The sequence below is a fragment of the Lactuca sativa genome, chromosome 7, assembly GCF_002870075.4.
Source record: "Lactuca sativa cultivar Salinas chromosome 7, Lsat_Salinas_v11, whole genome shotgun sequence".
NCBI classification, from domain to species: domain Eukaryota; kingdom Viridiplantae; phylum Streptophyta; class Magnoliopsida; order Asterales; family Asteraceae; genus Lactuca; species Lactuca sativa.
In genome coordinates, this window is record NC_056629.2 from 80,765,120 (window position 1) to 80,785,668 (window position 20,549).

Consider the following 20,549-nt stretch of genomic DNA (forward strand, 5'->3'; position numbering starts at 1 on the left):
GAGGAATCGAAAGTTTGAACTTGGAATCGAAAATCAAAAGTCGACTGGTATTATTTGGTTATTGTAATTTTCAAAATCGATTTTTGATTTTGTAGTTGCAAATTGAAAGAAGAAACAAACTGGGAAAGATCGATTTGGTAAGGAGGTGCCGATAGTCGAAACCTGAGTTGGTATGCGATGATCGATGGGTTTGTAAAAGTGAATGATGGACTAAAAGCGAAGTGTGATTGTTGAATCGAACAACTCTGTTTTTGAAATCGACTGGGAAGTTGTGTCTTAATTTCGAATCCTGTTGTTGTTTATGTTGAGTTTGACTGATTTTGAGGATTCAAAATTGGATGTTTTGATTTTGGCATCAGACAATATTGGGATCGATTTTAAACGAAGGATAAAGACTGTGAGAACGAAGATTTGGGAAGATGATTTTGATTGTTGATATACGAAGGGTTCGTGTATGGTTGTTGTGTTTGGATTGTGATAACGAATTGGGTTACACGAAAACGAAATCTGTGATTTGGACTGAGAAATAGATTCGATTTTGGGGTCCCTGTATTGAAAGGAACGAAGTTTGGGATAGCAATGTTGTGGCTGATATTTGACTAACGAAGTGAAGAAGATGTAGTGAAAAATTTCGTTTATTTGGTGCTAATGAAGGATTTCATACGAAGTGAACAATGGCTGGAAAAGTTTCGTTCATATGAACAAGTGGATTCGTATGAATTGTGAAGATTTCGTACGAGTTGGAAAGAAGAAATCCAAAGTTTCGTAAATGGCCCCTGAAATTTCGTTAGTCTAACATCTTTCCAAATTTTCGTACGAAGAGGAGATGCTTTCGTACGAAGCGTTGCAAGTTTCGTATGTTTGACACTTTTCACCCAAATTCGAATTTTTTTTGAAGCTTCGTATGTAAAAGGGGGAGAGTTTTGCATATTTTGTTGTTTTGGGCGCATCGGGTCACTGCAGAATTTTGAAATAGACAATTTCTACCCATTTTTGAGAAATTTGTCAAAGACGGTCCGTGAACGAAGCTAAAAATAGAAGATTTTTTGGGTTTTCCGGATTGAAGTGTAACGCCCCGATCCTCAGGTATTTCTTTATTATGAATTCCTGGATTAAGCTCTACTTGACGAGTTGGTCAACCTACTCGTCGAGTAAGAGCGGGGTGAGAACACGTGTTTAGTGACCTACTCGGCGAGTCCACTATTAGGACTCGGTGAGTAGGAGCTGGCAGATGAAACCCTAAATCCCAGGGTTTGCGCCCTATTTAAAGGAGCCTCAACCTCCTTTGGGCTTCCTTACAGTCTTTGAGAGCCCTTATAAACCCTAATTCGTGTGTGTGTGTGCCTTGGAGTGGTTTTGAAGCTTGGAAGAGAGGATTGTGGAGGAAGGGAGTTAAGAGTGCAAAGGAAATTGAAGCAAGAAAGGAGGGGGAAACGGGTTTTTGCCTCAGCTAGCATCTTTTGAAGGTATCAAAGTGCCATTCTTACTTCCCTTTCTATCCTCTTGTTGAGTTCTAGGGCTTTTTATGGATTTTCAAGTTGGGATGTTGAGCTATACGCTAGATCTGAAGTTGTAACTTCAGATCTGGACCCTCCTTGGGTGCTAGAGTCATAAAATTGTTGTGTTGGTTGTAGATGAAGTCCCTCTTGGACTAGAAGCTCCATTAAGAACTTAAAATAGACTTTTGGAGCCCTTATAGCCATGCATGTACGTAAAATTTGCAACTTTACGTGATAAGTATGCCCTAGAAGCTTGGATCTGTGATTTGGAGCCGCTGCATGGCTCAAAAAAAATATGTATGGAAAGAGGACTAGATGGACTCGGTGAGTCGCAAGGGTGACTCGACGAGTCCCATGAAGATGGTCATTGAGCTCGGCGAGTTGGATGAACAACTCGGCTAGTCCGATGAAGATCGCCATAAAACTCGACGAGTTGAAGAACAACTCGGCGAGTCAGATGACTTTCCCCTTGGATAGACTTGTGTGTGTACCCATTGAGTTACAGGAGGGAAACTCGACGGGTGGCCCTTAAGGATCGATCAGGATTCGAAGGAACTCAACGAGTCACCCCGGTGGCTCGGCGAGTGGAATGTGCTCCATGAACTCGGCGAGTAGAGGTCAACATGGGCTGTTGACCTTGACTGAGGACTTTGACCTTTATCAGGAAGTTCTATGAGGTTATGGGGAGTCTCATAAGGGTAAGAAATTATGAGTATATCGTGCTATGGTTATAGGTGGTGGAGCCGGTGTCAAGTGATCCGATAGTTGGAGTTTGCATTCCTATCGACATCTGCGAGGTGAGTTATCCTCACTATATCTATAGGGACTACGGTGCCAAGGATGGTCCTTTATGAATTACATCCTGGGTTAGGATGATTGCTTTGTTATTATCATGTTAGATTTCATCCCGTTTTAGGATGGATGTTATGTTATTGCTTTGCTGGAATTTATACTTCTAGGATGGTTGCTATACTAGAGATCGGTAGTTATAGTATGCTGCTTAAGATTCTGATCTATAGGATCGGAATCAGGATAGATAGTATGTTATGCTTTTATGATCCGTGAGGATTGGTTGGTTAGTAACCTGTTAGGTCGATACCCTAGCTATGAGTGAACTCTTTGATTGATGACCAATGAGATGGATATGTTTGCTATGTGTACATGCCAGTATATGATAGTATGCGTACATGGTTAGTTGCTTGTTGGTTGGGTTGAAGCGGTCCTGCTTTGTGCTGAAGGCCAACACACCCTCTGAGCGGTCTGGGGAGACTGTAGGCCCACATGGCGGGCCAGTCATGCCGAAGGCTCGAGATAGATTCAGATAGACTTTAGGCCCAGTAGGGCGGACCAGTCTGGCCGATGGCCCAATATGTATGTTGTTTGATTGATCGTTATGGCTATGGTTATGCCAGTGTGGTATTGGTATTTTGGGGGTAGCTCACTAAGCCCTCGGGCTTATAGTTTTCAGTTTATTATTTCAGGTACTTCAGGAGATCGAGGGAAGGCGAAGGCGTGACCGTACCGCTCCTCATCCTCATGATCTATTTTGGGACACTCTGATGATAAATGAATTGGAAATGTTTTGTAAAAACAATTACTATTTGACTCTTTTGTTAGTATTAAAAGTTTAAATTTGGCGTAAATTTTATGGGTGTTACAAGTTGGTATCAGAGCCATGGTTTGAGCGAATTGGAGGAAAACTCGTGTGAATCCAGTCTCAAACCGAGGAGATTTTTTTGGAAAATAAGTTTTAAAAATGGTTTTCAAAATAAAGGATGGAGGATGCAGAAGGTACGAAGCCGAAGCCTGTAAGTAAGCCCCAAAATATCATACAGTTATTTGATATTCTGATATGATTAGAACAACATGCTAGTACTAGGCTAGGTATTTTCAGGAATCCCATGATAGATTGGCCTGATTGTATGATACCTATTAGCCTAGGGTTTCTTGTATATGGGATTGACATCATAACTGTAAATGTTTAGTGTATGCACCATGACTGTGGATAGTCAAGATCTTATAGCCTGAGAATGCCCGATTCAACCTTAGTGTAGGATCAGATATTCGAAAGTCTATCGGGTCCAACACTATGTGCAGCTAGTGTACACTAGCGCTACAGGGGTGATGGAAGTTTCATGGATATGTGAGTAGGTGCGGGACTGCAGGAGCAGTTACTAGTTAGGCGACGACCCCTGTTAATGAGGGTTGAGCGCAGATTATGTTAAATACAATTTAGGGCGTTGTGGTGATACTTGACACAAATATGGGTAGTTGTGGAAGGTAGTAGGGGCCCATACTACTGAAAGCACAGGACCCATACGCGTATCAAGGAAGTCACAACCCCTAGGGGTTGAGGGTAATTGGTCTTCCGTCATTATATGATCTGTTTGAGACATTGAGTTTGTTTGTAGTATGGTGATGACGAGACGTGTTGCTTCGGGGACCGGATCAGGATCAGGGTTAGGAGACGGAGGATTGGAGGTGCCGGTAGCACCTGAGCCCGTGGTTCAGATCGGGACTGAGGAGTTGGATGCCCGGATTCGGGAGATCATGCACGATGAGATTGTTACTGCATTCCGAGCGCAACTGCCAGAGATGTTTGGGTCGATTAAGACCGCGATGATCGAGTACTTTGATGAGCGGTATGCCGCTCTAGCAGAGACTGCTGCCGCTGCAGCCACTTCGGCTGTAACTACTGCAGGGAATGAAGGAGGAGGAGACGGCAGGGCTTTCCAGTACCGGGACTTCGACAATACGAAGCCCCCAACATTTGATGGTACATAGGATGCTATTCGGGCTATGAGGTGGTTATCTGACATGGAGGGATGTTTCTTCACGTGTTCCTGTCCCGCTGACCAAAAGGTCAGGTGTGCCCTGAACCTGCTGAGGCTTGGGGCGAAGGACTGGTGGAGACTGACGACTGGGTTGTATACAGATGATCAGAGGGCTGTTGTTACCTGGGAGCAGTTCCGGGATATGTTTCGCACCCGCTACGTTCCGCACGTGGAACGGGAGCGGCTTGCTCAGGAGTTTTTGACCTTGAGATAGGATGGGGAGTCTGTGATGGAGATTACCCGTATGTTCACAAAGAGGGCTATGTTTTGCCCGGAGTTTGCTTCTGAGCAGTCTCAGATGACTCGTTATCTGAGTATACTCAAGACAGATATTTGGCAGTTTATGTCCACTCAGTGATGTGATACCCTCCTGGACCTACAGGAAGCCGCGTAGCGGCTTGAGTTGGAGATAGAGCTGCAGCTGAAGGAGCAGCGTCAGGCACCGGCACAGTCTCAACCGGTGCCTAAGCGGTCTAAAACCGTTGATACACGGTCCGGGGGTCATCAGAGTCGCACTTGTGGGAAGTGTGGCAAGGCTCATTCAGGGGTTTGTCGAGCAGGAGGAGGGTGCCACAAGTGTGGCAAGGAGGGGCACTATGCCAGGGATTGTCGCCAGTCCGCCCCTCCAGCAGATATGAGGATTTGTTTCCATTGTCATCAGGTTGGTCATGTGAAGACCAACTGTCCGCAACTCGCCGCCAAGACGGCGCATGGTTCCGCTGGGAGGATTGGGGATGGGAGGCCAGTCAAGTTGGAGACTTCGAAGGCTCAGGGTCGCGCCTTCCAGCTCACGGCCGAGGAGGCCAAGGCAGCACCGGATGTGGTTGCTGGTATGTTTCTGTTCTTTATCTCAGTTTTTATAGTTGTGTGATGCTTATTGGTTGTACCTATGATCAGGTACGTTTTTAGTAAATTCTTTGCCTGCTTTGGTTTTATTTGACTCGGGGACGAGTCGGTCGTTCGTATCTCAGACCTTCTCTAGAGGGTTCAGTGTGTTGATAGATGATCTTGAGTGCCCGTTGCGAGTTTCGATCGCCAATGAGCACGGGGTTTCTGCTTCTTTGGTCTACCGGGGATGCAAGTTGGAGATTTTCGGAGTGTCTTTCCCGATAGATTTGATTCCTATCCCATGGGGGATGTATGCGTGATTGTGGGAATTGATTTGGCTTAGCCATTTTGGTGCCATGATCGAATGTGAGGGTCAGCGGGTGGTGGTTCGAACCCCAAGTGGGGGAGATCTGGTGGTTTATGGTGAGGGCACCAGATTGGGATCAAGGTTTTGTTCGCCGGCCAGGGCTCGGCAGTATATTCAGCACGGGTGTGCCGGTTATTTGGCATATGTGGTAGATACGCGGGTTAGAGAGCAGCCCTCAGTTTCAGAGGTCCCTGTGGTTAGAGAGTTTGCTGATGTATTTCCTGAGGAGTTACCCGGAGTGCCTCCGGTGAGGCAGGTGGAGTTTAGGATTGATCTAGTGCCAGGTGCGACCCCTACCGCCAAGGCGTCGTACCGTTTGGCACCGCCGGAGATGCAGGAGTTGTCATCTCAGTTGCAGGAACTGCTGGGTAAGCAGTTTATTCATCCGAGTAGCTCACCCTGGGGAGCACTGATCCTCTTCGTTAGGAAGAAGGATGGTTTGCACAGGATGTGCATTGACTATAGGGAGTTGAATAAGCTAACGGTAAAGAACCGTTATCCGCTCCCGAGGATAGATGACCTCTTCGACCAGCTGCAGGGTGCATCTTGGTTTTCCAAAATTGATTTGAGATCAAGTTACCACCAGGTCATGGTGAGGGAGGAAGATGTGGAGAAGACCGCGTTTCGGACTCGTTATGGTCATTACGAGTTCGTGGTGATGCCGTTTGGACTCACCAACGAGCCAACAGTGTTCATGGATCTGATGAACCGAGTCTGCAGATTGATGCTCGATCTCTCAGTCATTGTGTTTATAGATGATATCTTGGTGTATTCCAAGACCCGGGACCATCATGAGGAGCATCTCAGGGAGCTGTTGGAGGTGCTGCGACGAGAACGACTTTATGCCAAGTTCTCGAAGTGTGAATTCTGGTTCCGGGAGATTCAGTTCCTTGGACATCTCGTTAACCAGGATGGGATTTTGGTCGATCCGGCCAAGGTGGAGGCGGTTTTGCAGTAGGAGGCTCCGAAATCTCCCTCAGATATCAGGAGTTTTCTGGGCTTGGCAGGGTATTATCGGAGATTCATTCGTGATTTCTCCTAGATTGCGGTACCCCTCACTCGTCTAACGAGAAAGGGAGTGGACTTATGGTGGGGCCCGGAGCAGCAGAGGGCATTTGAGACCCTCCGACAGCGGTTATGCGAGGCACCAGTGTAGACACTCCCTGAGGGAGTGGAGGATTTTGTGGTATATTGTGATGCGTCCATCGCAGGCTTGGGAGCAGTCCTCATGCAGAAGGGGCGGGTGATAACTTATGCATCACGACAGTTGAAGCCGCATGAGACGAGATACCCCACACACGATCTTGAGTTGGGAGCAGTGGTCTTCGCTCTCAAGATTTGGAGGCATTATCTGTACGGGGTCCGTTGTACCATATACACAGATCACAAGAGTTTGAGGCACATTATGGATCAGCCGAACCTGAATATGAGGCAGCGTAGGTGGCTGGATGTAGTCAAGGACTATGATTGTGAGATCCTTTACCATTCTGGTAAAGCGAATATGGTCGCGGACGCCCTGAGCCGTAAATCAGCTGGGTCTTATACCCTATCCAGATGTGTGAGGATAGCGGTGGATTCCCTGTTGGTGGGTTTGGTCAGAGATGCTCAGATCGAGGGTATAAAACTAGAGAACAGGAAATTGGAAAGGATTAAAGGCAAAAGTGCTCGGTTTGTTCAGGATAGCCGCGGACTGCTGACCCGATATGGTCGGGTCTGGGTTCCGATGACCGGAGGAGTTAGACAGACAGTGATGGAGGAGGCTCATAAGTCTTGTTTTTCTATTCACCCAGGGGCTACCAAGATGTACCAAGATTTGAGTTTGAGTTATTGGTGGCCTGGTATGAAGCGAGATATCGCTTGGTACGTTGAGAGGTGCTTAACCTGTAGAATGGTCAAGGCCGAGCATCAGAGGCCGCATGGTAAGTTGCACCCCCTGGAGATACCCATGTGGAAATGGGAACATATTACGATGGATTTCGTCACCAAATTGCCGAAGACGGCAAAGGGATTCGACGCTATATGGGTCATTGTGGATCGATTGACCAAGAGTGCCCATTTCCTAGCTATTCGGGATAGTTCGTCGGCGGAGAAGTTGGCCGACCTATACGTCCGCGAGATCGTCTCTCGCCATGGGGTTCCAGTTTCCATATTTTCCGATCGGGATGTCCAATTTACTTCCCGTTTCTGGCAGAAGTTCCACAAGGAACTAGGTACGAGGCTGCATTTCAGTACAACGTTCCATCCGTAGACTGATGGGCAGACTGAACGGACCATTCAGACCCTCGAAGATATGTTGAGGGCGTGCGTCATCGATTTCAGTGGGAGTTGGGATTCCCACCTACCGCTTCTGGAGTTCGCCTACAACAACAACTATCATTCCAGTATTGGTGCCCTGCCTTTCGAGCTGTTGTATGGGTGGAAGTGTAGGACCCCAGTCTGTTGGGGCGAAGTTGGGCACAGGGTGATGGGTCGGACGGAGGTAGTTCTGCAAACTACCGAGACGATACAACAGATTAGACAGCGGCTGTAGACCGCCCAAAGTTGACAAAAGAGTTATGTCGACCGATGCCGATCGGAGTTGGAATTCCAGGTGGGTGACATGGTTCTCCTGAAGGTCTCACCCTGGAAGGGTGTGATCCGTTTCAGGAAGAGGGGAAAATTAGGCCCCCGATTCATTGGGCCGGTCAGGATCGTTGCCAGGGTTGGCAAGGTGGCTTATAGGCTAGAGCTTCCGGAGGAATTGAGCCGGATCCACAACACATTTCATGTTTCGCAATTGCGAAAGTGCGTTATGGACTAGGAGGCAGTGGTATCATTGGATGACATTCAGGTCGATGAGCGCCTGAACTATGTGGAGAGGCCTGTAGCTATCTTGGAAAAGAAGAAGAAAATTCTGCGGAACAAGGAAATACCTTTAGTAAAGGTGCAGTGGGAGCATCGGAGGGGATCCGAGTGGACGTGGGAGCCGGAGGCGGAAATGCGCGAACACTACCCGACATTGTTTTCTTCAGCGGACTTCGAGGACGAAGTCTAGTTCAAGTGGGGGAGAATTGTAACGCTCCGATCCTCAGGTATTTCTTTATTATGAATTCCTGGATTAAGCTCTACTCGACGAGTTGGTCAAACTACTCGTCGAGTAGGAGCGGGGTGAGAACGCGTGTTTAGTGACCTACTCGGCGAGTCCACTATTAGGACTCGGTGAGTAGGAGCTGGCAGATGAAACCCTAAATCCTAGGGTTTGCGCTCTATTTAAAGGAGCCTCAGCCTCCTTTGGGCTTCCTTACAGTCTTTGAGAGCCCTTATAAACCGTAATTCGTGTGTGTGTGCCTTGGAGTGGTTTTGAAGCTTGGAAGAGAGGATTGTGGAGGAAGGGAGTTAAGAGTGAAAAGGAAATTGAAGCAAGAAAAGAGGGGGAAATGGGTTTTTGCCTTAGCTAGCATCTTTTGAAGGTATCAAAGTGCCATTCTTACTTCCTTTTCTATCCTCTTGTTGAGTTCTAGGGCTTTTTATGGATTTTCAAGTTGTGATGTTGAGCTATAGGCTAGATCTGAAGTTGTGACTTCAGATCTGGACCCTTCTTGGGTGCTAGAGTCATAAAATTGCTGTGTTGGTTGTAGATGAAGTCCCTCTTGGACTAGAAGATCCATTAAGAACTTAAAATAGACTTTTGGAGCCCTTATAGCCATGCATGTATGTAAAGTTTGTAACATTACGTGAGCCGCTGCATGGCTCAAAACAAATATGTATGGAAAGAGGACTGGATGGACTCGGCGAGTTGCAAGGGTGACTCGACGAGTCCCATGAAGATGGTCATTGAGCTCGGCGAGTTGGATGAACAACTCGGCTAGTCCGATGAAGATCGCCATAAAACTCGACGAGTTGAAGAACAACTCGGCGAGTCAGATGACTTTCCCCTTGGATAGACTTGTGTGTGTACCCGTCGAGTTACAGGAGGGAAACTCGACGGGTGGCCCTTAAGGATCGATCAGGATTCGAAGGAACTCAACGAGTCACCCCGGTGGCTCGGCGAGTTGGAATGTTCTCCATGAACTCGGCGAGAGGCCGAGTGCACTCGGCGAGTAGAGGTCAACATGGGCTGTTGACCTTGACTGAGGACTTTGACCTTGATCAGGAAGTTCTATGAGGTTATGGGGAGTCTCATAACGGTAAGAACTTATGAGTATATCGTGCTATGGTTATAGGTGGTGGAGCCGGTGTCAAGTGATCCGATAGTTGGAGTTTGCATTCCTATCGACATCTGCGAGGTTAGTTATCCTCACTATATCTATAGGGACTACGGCGCCAAGGCCGGTCCTTTATGAATTACATTCTGGGTTAGGATGATTGATTTGTTATTGTCATGTTAGATTTCATCCTGGTTTAGGATGGGTGTTATGCTATTGCTTTGCTGGAATTTATACTGTTAGGATGGTTTCTATACTAGAGATCGGTAGTTATAGTATGCTGCTTAAGATTATGATCTATAGGATCAGAATCAGGATAGATAGTATGTTATGCTTTTATGATCCGTGAGGATTGGTTGGTTAGTAACCTGTTAGGTCGATACTCTAGATATGAGTGAACTCTTTGATTGATGACCAATGAGATGGATATGTTTGCTATGTGTACATGCAAGTATATGATAGTATGCGTACATGGTTAGTTGCTTGTTGGTTGGGTTGAAGCGGTCCTACTTTGTGCTAAAGGCCAACACACCCTCTGAGCGGTCTTGGGAGACTGTAGGCCCACGCGGCGGGCCAGTCATGCCGAAGGCTCGGGATAGATTCAGATAGACTGTAGGCCCAGTAGGGCGGACCAGTCCGGCCGATGGCCCAATATGTATGTTGTTTGTCACAGATTCTTCAGATGGTTTAGACCAGGGTGGGTCATTTTATAAGACTGTAGGAGGGCCACAACATGTGTGGAATAAGGAAATGGTAGGCTGTTGGAGACCAGGTATGATATAAGACTACAATCGGTCATGTAGCATTTGGTTGGTGGCGAGATGGTTTGGGAAATTATTACTAGATGATATTTGCTCTTGGGGGTCGTATGGGGCGAATGTGTGTGTCTTTTGACTCAACAACCGGGCTGGAGTCCAGTGGTCTAGTTAGTTGGTAGGCAAGTTGTGACCAGGGAGGTCTCAGCTGCTTTTGGAAGGCAGCAAGATAAGTCGGGGTTGTCTCAATGAGTTTGGATTTGTGTGGGGAGTCGCTTATCACTCTGGGCATATGCTAAGTTGCTTGCAGTGCGTTAAATAATATAAGAGTGGTTGATTTGACCCTGTGGTGCAGCTCTCGTTTGAGTCTAATCGTTACATGGATGAATCTTTTACTCGAAGGATTATCTGAGCCTTCTGTCAAGTATAAGTGTTCTGCATCAAGGGATGATAAGTGGTTTTTTTATCGTCAAAGGCATCAAGATAATCAAGGGTTAGGCACGTTTATTTAAGTCTGGAATTCAATGAGGTTTTGACATGGTAGTGGTTCAGTGTGGGCAACCTATCGGGAAGTCATACATATTCGAGATTTCAGGTTTCAGAAACGTGGAAGTGGTTTTCTGCAAGGGATTAAGGGTTCCTTCTTCTTCGGGTTTGGAGAGTTCTGCTAGGTTTAGTTTCGGTTACCTTGGGAAAGTTGTGGTATACGTGGGCTTATGGCCGTGTTGCTCAGGATGTCTAGTGTGTCGGGAAATATAAGGATTGATTTTAAGGACAAAAGCGGGGGAGAGTTGTAACGACCTGTTCTGAATCGTTACCAATTTAGGTGTGGGTGATGAAATGTAGATAATTCGGGCATTCAGATTGGTTTTGGTGTCAAGGGTATTTTGGTAAATTAGTAGCGGGCCTTTATGGGAATTGGATTTTGTGTTCGGTAAACTTTATGACAAGTGAGTTGATAAAAGTGTATAGCTTCTCGATACCTTTTCATGGATATAAGGATGGTCGAAATCGAAGTTGTATCAAAGAAGTTATGGCCTTCCGAATGAGTTAGGGTTTGAGGGAAAACCCTAGTACGCAGGGCGTATCAACGGAGTACGCGAGGCATACTGATGTGAAGGTTTCTACACTGTGCATAAGGGAGTGTACGCTTAGTGTAATATGAGGATGGGATCGGGGTGCGAGATCTCGTATGTTGGGCGTACAAGGGTGAGTAAGAAATCCTGATATTTCATATTGTACCCTGTATAAGCTTTATGTTATCCTCTTTAGTTCATTTCTAAGCCGTCCTCCATACCCTAAAAATCCTAGATCGACCATTTTAGCCTCTTGGTGGTGTTCTTGAGCTTTTAGAAGGATTTGGTGTACATTTTTCCCTTGGGAAGGAAATATGAGAAGCTTGAAGTTGTTTTGCTTGGTGGAAAGGCTTTGGATCCAGAATCATCATCTTGTGGGGAAAATTTCTGAGGTATCAAGTTTGCATCTTGGCTTTCTTATGCCTAGATCTCTTCATGGTAAATTTGTTATGATTTTGGTATTTGTTTTGGGTCTATGGATGAGTTGGGTTGTTTATGGGCTTGTCCTTTCATATTTGAGTTTGTTTTGATATCCTTGAGCATAAAGGTGTTGGCTTTATGTGAATTTTGGTGTCACGCTTACAATAAGTCATATATTAAGTCATTTTTAAGCTTAAGAGCTTCATTTGGCCATATATGAACGTAAAGTTGGCAACTTTACATGATAATCCAACTCAGGGACGTCATATCTATGATTTGGAGCTTTGTCTTAATGGTTTAAGCGAAAAATCAAGTTGGGATGAATAAGGGTGAGTATGTTGGGCGTACAAGTAGGTACGCTTAGCATACAATCCTTCAAGTGAGTACGTTGCGTGTACGTTCTTGTACCCCCACGTACTTGGTCTGATTGGGACTTGTATGTTTGGCCTTCGGTTTGGGCTCTCTTTTGGGATTGGTTGCTTGGGGATTTGTTGGACCATCTGGGAATATGTGTTTTGGATTAGGGAAAAGTTATTGTGCTTTAAGGTAAGTGCCAAGTAATGGTTTGGGCCTAATTTGGAAAATTTGGCCATAAGCGGGCTTTGGATAATTTTTGGTTATGGGTGTTTATTATTTTGAGTTTGGGCCTTAGTCTTGGACCAAACTAGGTAGGGGTAAAATGGTCTTTTTACCCTATATATGGATTGTTGGATTTGGATTAGAACCCAATTGTTAATTGGATGTTATTTGTTTGATATCGCAGGAATTCTAGTGGATCTGCAGTCTAAGATTTATTCGTGGGTTCTGCTGCCGAGGTGAGTCTTCTCACTGTACTATGGGTCGAAGGCACCAATTTTGGCCCATTTGGTTTATGTATTATATGAAGACCAGGGGGTGGCCCTTGGAATTTTCATTAAAGACTAGGAGGTGGTTCTTGGCGAATCTTTATGTAAGACCAGAGTTTGGACTCTGGCAGTGAAATAGATAAGTAGTTGTAGATTATGTGCTAGTTGTCTTTGTGATTCTTGCATGGAAGACCTGGAGGTGGCTCCCGACACTTGTCTGTAAGACCCAGGGTTTGGTCCCTGGCTAGGCAAGGAAAGGCTATGATACGGCTCGTGGCATAATGGCAAGACTATGGTTGGCACATAGCACCTCCTATCGCATGTTTGATATGTATGACTCGTATTTTATGCTTGGTATGTGATATTTGGGAACTCACTAAGCTTTGTGCTTACAATTTGTGGTTTATAGTTCTAGGTACTTTCCGTTCGAAAGGGAAGGGCTTGATCGCAGCACATACACCCGTATTTTCCGTAAACTCGTGATTTTGGGAATGGACTCTGATAATTGTTTTGTTTGAAATAATTTTAATTGTTTGAACTTTGAATAAAGGATACTTGAGTGTTTTGATTATATTAAAAATGAATTTTTTTTCCTATGATTTTCTGGACGTTACACCAACGGCAAAAGTGAGTATATGGTTATGACTATCATTGGCCAGGAATCAAATTTGAAATGAATAGTAAATATGTGAGGAAAACTCTTTTTGGTAATATATATATATATATATATATATATATATATATATATATATATATATATATATATATATATATATAAAATAAGGTGCAAAAATTACAATGGGTTGATAAATCGTCTTGTTAGGTTGTGAAAATTTAAACTTAGCCAAAAAATAGGTGTTGTTATGGTTTATCAGTCGACTTCCTGTCTTTGATTATCTTTTATGTTCTTGTTAAAGTCTTTCATTCCTTACTAATATAGGGATAATTGCAGTCTCCAATGAAGACTTGACCAAATTTTTTTCTCATTTTGTATTCACCACAAACTTTCCCGAGCATCTCAAGTCTAACACTATGATAAACATGTGAGAAATATGGTAATGTCGTTGATATTTTCATCCCTAATAAAAAATCGAAAGTGTAACATCAAAATCCTAAAGGTACGAAAAGTTAAGTAAAATATGGATTTGAAGGTGGTCACGACGTGAAGGAAGCACTGAAATGTCATGATATGGTTGTGTTATGCGAGTTGGGACGTTGAATTATCATGACGTTACACTATAGGGGTCACGACGTGACACCTGATCAAATCGAAACCCATACTTTTCAGACTTTGGACCCTGTTTAAAGGAAATGAGGGGATAAGGTTTCATTCACCCTCGACCTCCATCACCTCCAAACTATAAATAGAAAACCCTAATCAATTTCCTCTATTTGGGGGCTCATTTTGGTGCTTGTACTTGCTTTTGTAGGAAGAAAGAGTCATTGGAAGAGTTGTGAATGTATTGGCTAGCTTGGAGCTTCATTTTTAGGCAAGTTTATACCTTTGTAAGTGTCCAAGATCTAAAACTTCTTATGCTAGGTTGATAGATTTAAGGTTTTATCTCATTTTCTTCATATATGAGTTAGTTGGAGTTGTGGGATTCTATAGAGTTGGCAAATTTATGGATCCTTGAGGTTCTTTGTTTTTCATTTGGTTCAGATCTGGCATTTGAATGTGTTTTGGACCCTTGCGTGCGAGCTTTGGTGATTTTTCTTCACTTTGACCCAAAATAAGATCTATACATGCATTGGACATGCATGTCCATAAAGCATCGATTTTTAGGTTCATTTTAGTGTTATAAGACCCTTTAGAAAGTTGGAATGCATGGTTTCAAGTATTAGGATTGAATGCCTTAAGATTCCTATTTTGTGTGAGTTACGACGTGACCTAGTAGTGGTCATGAGGTAACGAAGAGACTTGCTCCGACTGTTTTGGATTGGCTATGTCACAACGTGAGGATATGGTCATCACGACATGATGGTGGTCTGGATCGAAAATGAGTAGAGCTGATACCGAGTTGAATCGTGACTGAGTTGGGACCGGGTGGAGTCTACTTTCCACAACGTGACCAACTCATGGTCACGATGTGAGGGTCAACTAGTGGAAGTGTTGGCCATTGACTTTGACATTGATTATTGACTTGTTGACCTGGTTTGACTTTTGGTCAAAATGACTAGTTTTGGAAGATAGACTTAGGTGGGACCTTGTTTGATTCGATAGGTGTGTTGTAGTGTCGTTCGTGTGGCAGTGAACTATGTTTTAGTTGATCCGATTGTTGGATTAGTGTCTAAGTCCATAACTATAATTGGTATGCACTTGACCCGACCCGACATGGTCCATTTGGGTTGAATGGCATCGGAACATTTGGATAGACCATTTGTGAGGAGAGTACATTTGTGACATATTAATATATTATAAGTTCTAATATATTAATATGAAATCATGTTATTTAATTAGTATTGATCAAGAATTAATTTGGACTTAATTTAGTGATCAAAAGAGACTAATTAAATATATGGGGATTGGTTGTGTAAATCATTCATTCTTATATATGTGGGCTTATGATCCATGATTCCTTATGTTGGGTTTCCCATGGATACTCCATGGAGGTTAAAACCCATGGAGCATAAGGAATGGGTAAAGTCATGAGTTACATGGTGTAACCCTAATAGCCATACTATATAAAGACCCATTGGTTGGTGAAATTAGTACTAGTGTATACACAAGAGGGCAAGCCGATTTCTAGAATTCATGTATCTCTTTTCATGGTTATTCCAAGTGTTGATCATGTTGTGTGAACCATTTGAGGTGTCACACTTAGGGCATTAGGCTCTCAAGCTTCATGGAGTCAAACTACATCAAGAGGTATGTATTCTAACTTGTTATATTACCCAAGTATCAAAAGATTGTATGCTAGATAGGGTAATACCTTGGAATATTTATATCTGCATGTATAATAGAGAAAACATAGATCCAAGGTATTTAGGGTTGCATGTACACTTAGGAGTGTTAAAATGCTCAAAACCCAACAGTGGTATCAGAGCCTAGGATTATTTTCTTGTTATACTTGCACAATTGGCTGAAAAATCGAAGTTTGTTGCTATCTGCTCAGCAGACTCGCTGAGTCCATGAAGGGACTTGACGAATCCAAGGCTAAATTCATCCAACTCGTCGAGTTGGTTCATGTACTCGACGAGTTGGACCCCCAGACAACATATCTTTGATTGTTTTGGCTGGAATTGGACTAGGAACATTCCCCTAAGCTGTTTTTCAACTTATAAACCTGTTTTTGGTGTGGTAATGTTCATTCTAATCCAATTTCAAAGATAATTGTCAATATATTCATGTTTTATATTAGTTTAATGGTTAGGCTAATTACATGAAAAAGTTTGATTGCATTATCTTGTTCTTATGAGTTGCTTAGATTAATACAAAAGTTATATGAAATTGTTGTTTTCCATCCAAATTAATCTAAGAGTTGGTTCTAAAATGTGTTTTTGTAACTTGTCCTCAAGTTATATGAAAAGTCACATCTAAGATTCATAAAACTCATAAATATTTCCATAGGTTATGAATAAAGAAAAGTCATATTCTTTTAATAGTTTAAAGTCTTCCATAACTTGTCCTCAAGTTATGGAACTTGAAGTGTTTTTTGAATTAAAACTACTTTAAACCCATAAGTTATGGAATTGAATAGTTTCAAAACTTGCCCTCAAGTTTTGGAATTTGAAAAGTTTACCCCTATGAATACTTTAATTCCAAGTTAAGCCCTTATAATTTTAAAAGTTAAAATTCAACCGTTATACTTTATAGAATTATAAGTTTATATATATATATATATATATATATATATATATATATATATATATATATATATATATATATATATATATATATATATATAAGAGCAAGTGAGTCTTACCGTTAGTACGCCTCATTCACGTAGCCGATCTATAAGGTGGGGGGGGGGGTATAAGGTTACTTCCTATAATATGGCAGTTTAATGGGTGTCCACTCTCACCCACCGCTTCCTTGACTGGTGGAGGGTCGTTAGCCGAACGGGTAGGACAAGGACTAGAATTCTCCCTTCATTAAAAGTATTAATGATAAATATAAAGTAACTAAACCTTTTATAAATTCCCAATCTTAGTTACTTTAGGAAAATGTGAATTTTGTGATAACCCAAGAAATTACACTTTGCACTTTGCTTAAGTCGGTTAGTGGAGCGCGTGTGGTTAACTGGCACACTAGCTGGATTTAACTGATGGGTTTTGAGCATTCTAACACTTCCTAAGTGTACATGCAACCCTAATAACCTTGGATATATGTTTTTCTAATTATCATGCAAAGTTGAACTCCAAGGTTATATTCCTATCTAGCATACATGGGGAACCATTTTTAACTTGATAGCATACATGAATAACTTACCTTGTTGTTGCTTATGTTCCTTGGAACCTTGTGAGCCTAGAACCCCAAGTGTGATGCCTCAAATGCTTCACACAACACCAAATGCTCTTGGAATGACTTTAGAGAGAACACACACTTCTAAAATCGGCCTAGCCCTCTTGTTTCATATGTGTAGCCGATTTTGGTCGAGAATGGGTTTCTTATATAGTGTCGACACATCTAGGGTTACACCATGTAAACCCTAATGTGTCATGACTCTTTATTTCCATGACCCATGGGTTTGTAACTCCCATGGAGCATCCTATGGGTGGAACCCAACTTGATAATCCATGGACCCTCTTAGCCCACTATACAAGTTATGGATGATTTACATAATCAACCCATATATTTAATTAGTTATCTTTTGATCACTTAATTAATTCTAAATTAATTCTTGATCAAACTAATTAAATAATATTATTAATATATTTGAACTTATAATATATTAATAATCCCTAAGTGTAATTTCTCTCATTTAATCTATCCAATTGCATGGTGCCATGTAACCCAAATGGACCATGCCGGGTCGGGTCAAGTACTTACCAGAAATAGTTATGGACTTAGACACCTTATCCAACAGTCTCACACTTGGATAAGTCTAATAACTATAACTGTAATACTTCATTAACCGATCGGCAATCGTAGCTCTTTCAAGGTCTCATGGAAATGAAAAGATGATAATACGCCATTTAAGATAAGAGATCATATAATCCTCTGTTCTAGATATCAGCCGGACAAATACATGGAACAATGTCTTACTTATTGTCCAGCAGTTTGCTTCCCGATTTCCGATTTGTTTGACAAAGAACTTTATTGAACACATCAACTTAGTTCTGACCGGGCCCAGTACATAGGTCAAAACAAAATCATCGAGGGGCCCAGATATCAGCTTCTAATCCAAGAAGGAACAGATAAACTTCGACTCATATGTTTGTTCTACCACTCATTGAATTATACACAAAAGCACGTTTTATAACATCGAGTTACCAATGCGTTTTCGTACAATCAATGCATAACCAACTCTCAAGTAACAAATCATATCTCTAGGTTTGAAGACTTATATGATATTACCGTCTCACGATCACTCGAGATAAATTCCATGAAGTGATTCCAGTGAGTGTGGGTTGAGTCCAATGCTCAGAACTTATGAGCACTCTTGATTGTTGTAGCCATGTCCAACACCTTAGACCTTTACAACCAATCATGACAGTCTTGATTCATACCTACTTTCGACATATGACCGACTGTGGAGGTTCGAATAATATGATATACCAAACATAATTATTCTGGAAGTCAAAACATGCAAAAGAAATATAGTAAACGATTGACAAGAGATAGCAACACTTTACTCATAAATAAAACACCTTTTATTCATCATCTAATGTCAATTACACTTTACAAATTTCAAGGTTATCTAACTATTAAATCTAATATCATCCTTCAGCCCTATGCTCCGAGCATGCTGGAGATGCTTAATCCGATTCAGTCCCTTTGTGAGGGGATCTGCTTGATTCTCATCCGATGATACCCTCTTTTCCACGAGGAGTCCTTCTATTCGATGTCCGATAAAATGGTATTTTCTGTCGATGTGTCTGGATCTCCCGTGATCCCTTGGTTACTATCACAGAAAATTTCCATTGGCTCTTTAATAGCTGGTACAACTCCAAGGTCTCTAATGAAGTTCTTCAGCCATACCGCCTCTTTTGCTGCCTCGCTAGCTGTAATATACTCTGATTCGCAAGTTGAATCAGCCACTGTCTCTTGCTTGGAACTCTTCCAAGAAATTGCTCCTCCGTTTAGAGTAAAGACCTAGCCTGACTGAGAGCAGAAATTATCCCTATCAGTCTAAAAGCTAGCATCACTATACCCTATAACTCTCAAGTCATCACTCCCACCGAGGGTAAGGACCCAGTCCTTAGTCCTCCGTAGGTACTTGAGGATATTGTTTACCGCAGTCCAGTGTGCCTTGCTAGGGTTCCCCTGATACCTGCTAACCATGCTCAAGGCAAAGGCTACATCAGGTCGAGTACACGTCTTACTCAATCTGGCGTTACTCTGGATGGGTAACTCTCCTTTCTTGGAGTCCTGCATGTTGAATCTCTTCAGCACCTTATCCAAGTAGGTACTCTAACTAAGTCCAATTTGTCTTTTACTCCTGTCTCAAAAGATCCTTATCCCTAGAATATAGGCAGCTTCTCCGAGGTCCTTCATAGACAAACACTTCCTAAGCCAGGACTCAACATCCTGCAAAGTTGGGATGTCATTTCCTATAAGTAGTATGTCATCCACATACAACACCAAAAATCTAACTATACTCCCACTAGCCTTGACATATACACAAGATTCATCTTCACTCCTAGAACAACCAAATTCCTTGACTTTCTCATCAAAGCAAAGATTCCATCTGCGAGGTGCTTGCTTTAACCCATAAATGGATTTCTCAAGCTTACACACTCTATTAGGGTACTCTGTATTGACAAAACCCTCTGGATGACTCATGTAAACATCCTCAGCCAACTTTCCATTAAGGAAATCGGTTTTGACATCCATTTGCCATATTTCATAGTCATGAAATGCGGCTATGGCTAACAGAATCCTAATAGACTTAATCTTGGCCACTGGAGAAAAAGTCTCATCATAATCAACTCCCGGAGTTTGTGAGAAACCCTTTGCAACCAATTGTGCCTTATAAGTGTGTACCTTACCATCCATGTCGGTCTTCTTCTTGAAGATCCATTTGCACCCTACAGTCTTACGACCTGGTACATTCTCAACCAAGTTCCAAACTTGATTGTCATTCATGGATTGTATCTCGCTGTCCATTGCCTCTTTCCACTTGGCTGACTCAGGGCCTGCCATGGCTTCCGCATAACTGTTAGGTTCATCCAAATCTATCAGTGTTTCATCACTGATAAGTGTATCACCTTCCGCAGTAATATGGAATCCATAGTAATGCTCAGGTGCATTCCTAACCCTTGTGGAACGCCTCAGAGGTACAAACATGTCAATTGGCTCAACATGAGTTTCCTCCTCAAGTTGAGTGCTAGGGTTTGAAGTTCCTTCACCGTTTGACTCTTGAATTTCTTCAAGGTCAACTTGCCTCCCACTGTTTCCTTGGCTTTTGAACTATCTCTCTCTCTCTCTCTCTCTCTCTCTCTCTCAAGAACTCCCTCCTAGCTACAAAGACCACATTTTCACTAGGTCTGTACAAGAGGTAACCAAAGGATTGCTATGAGTAGCCGATGAAAATACACCTCTCGCTTCGAGGTTCGAGCTTATCATGAGTCTCGCGTC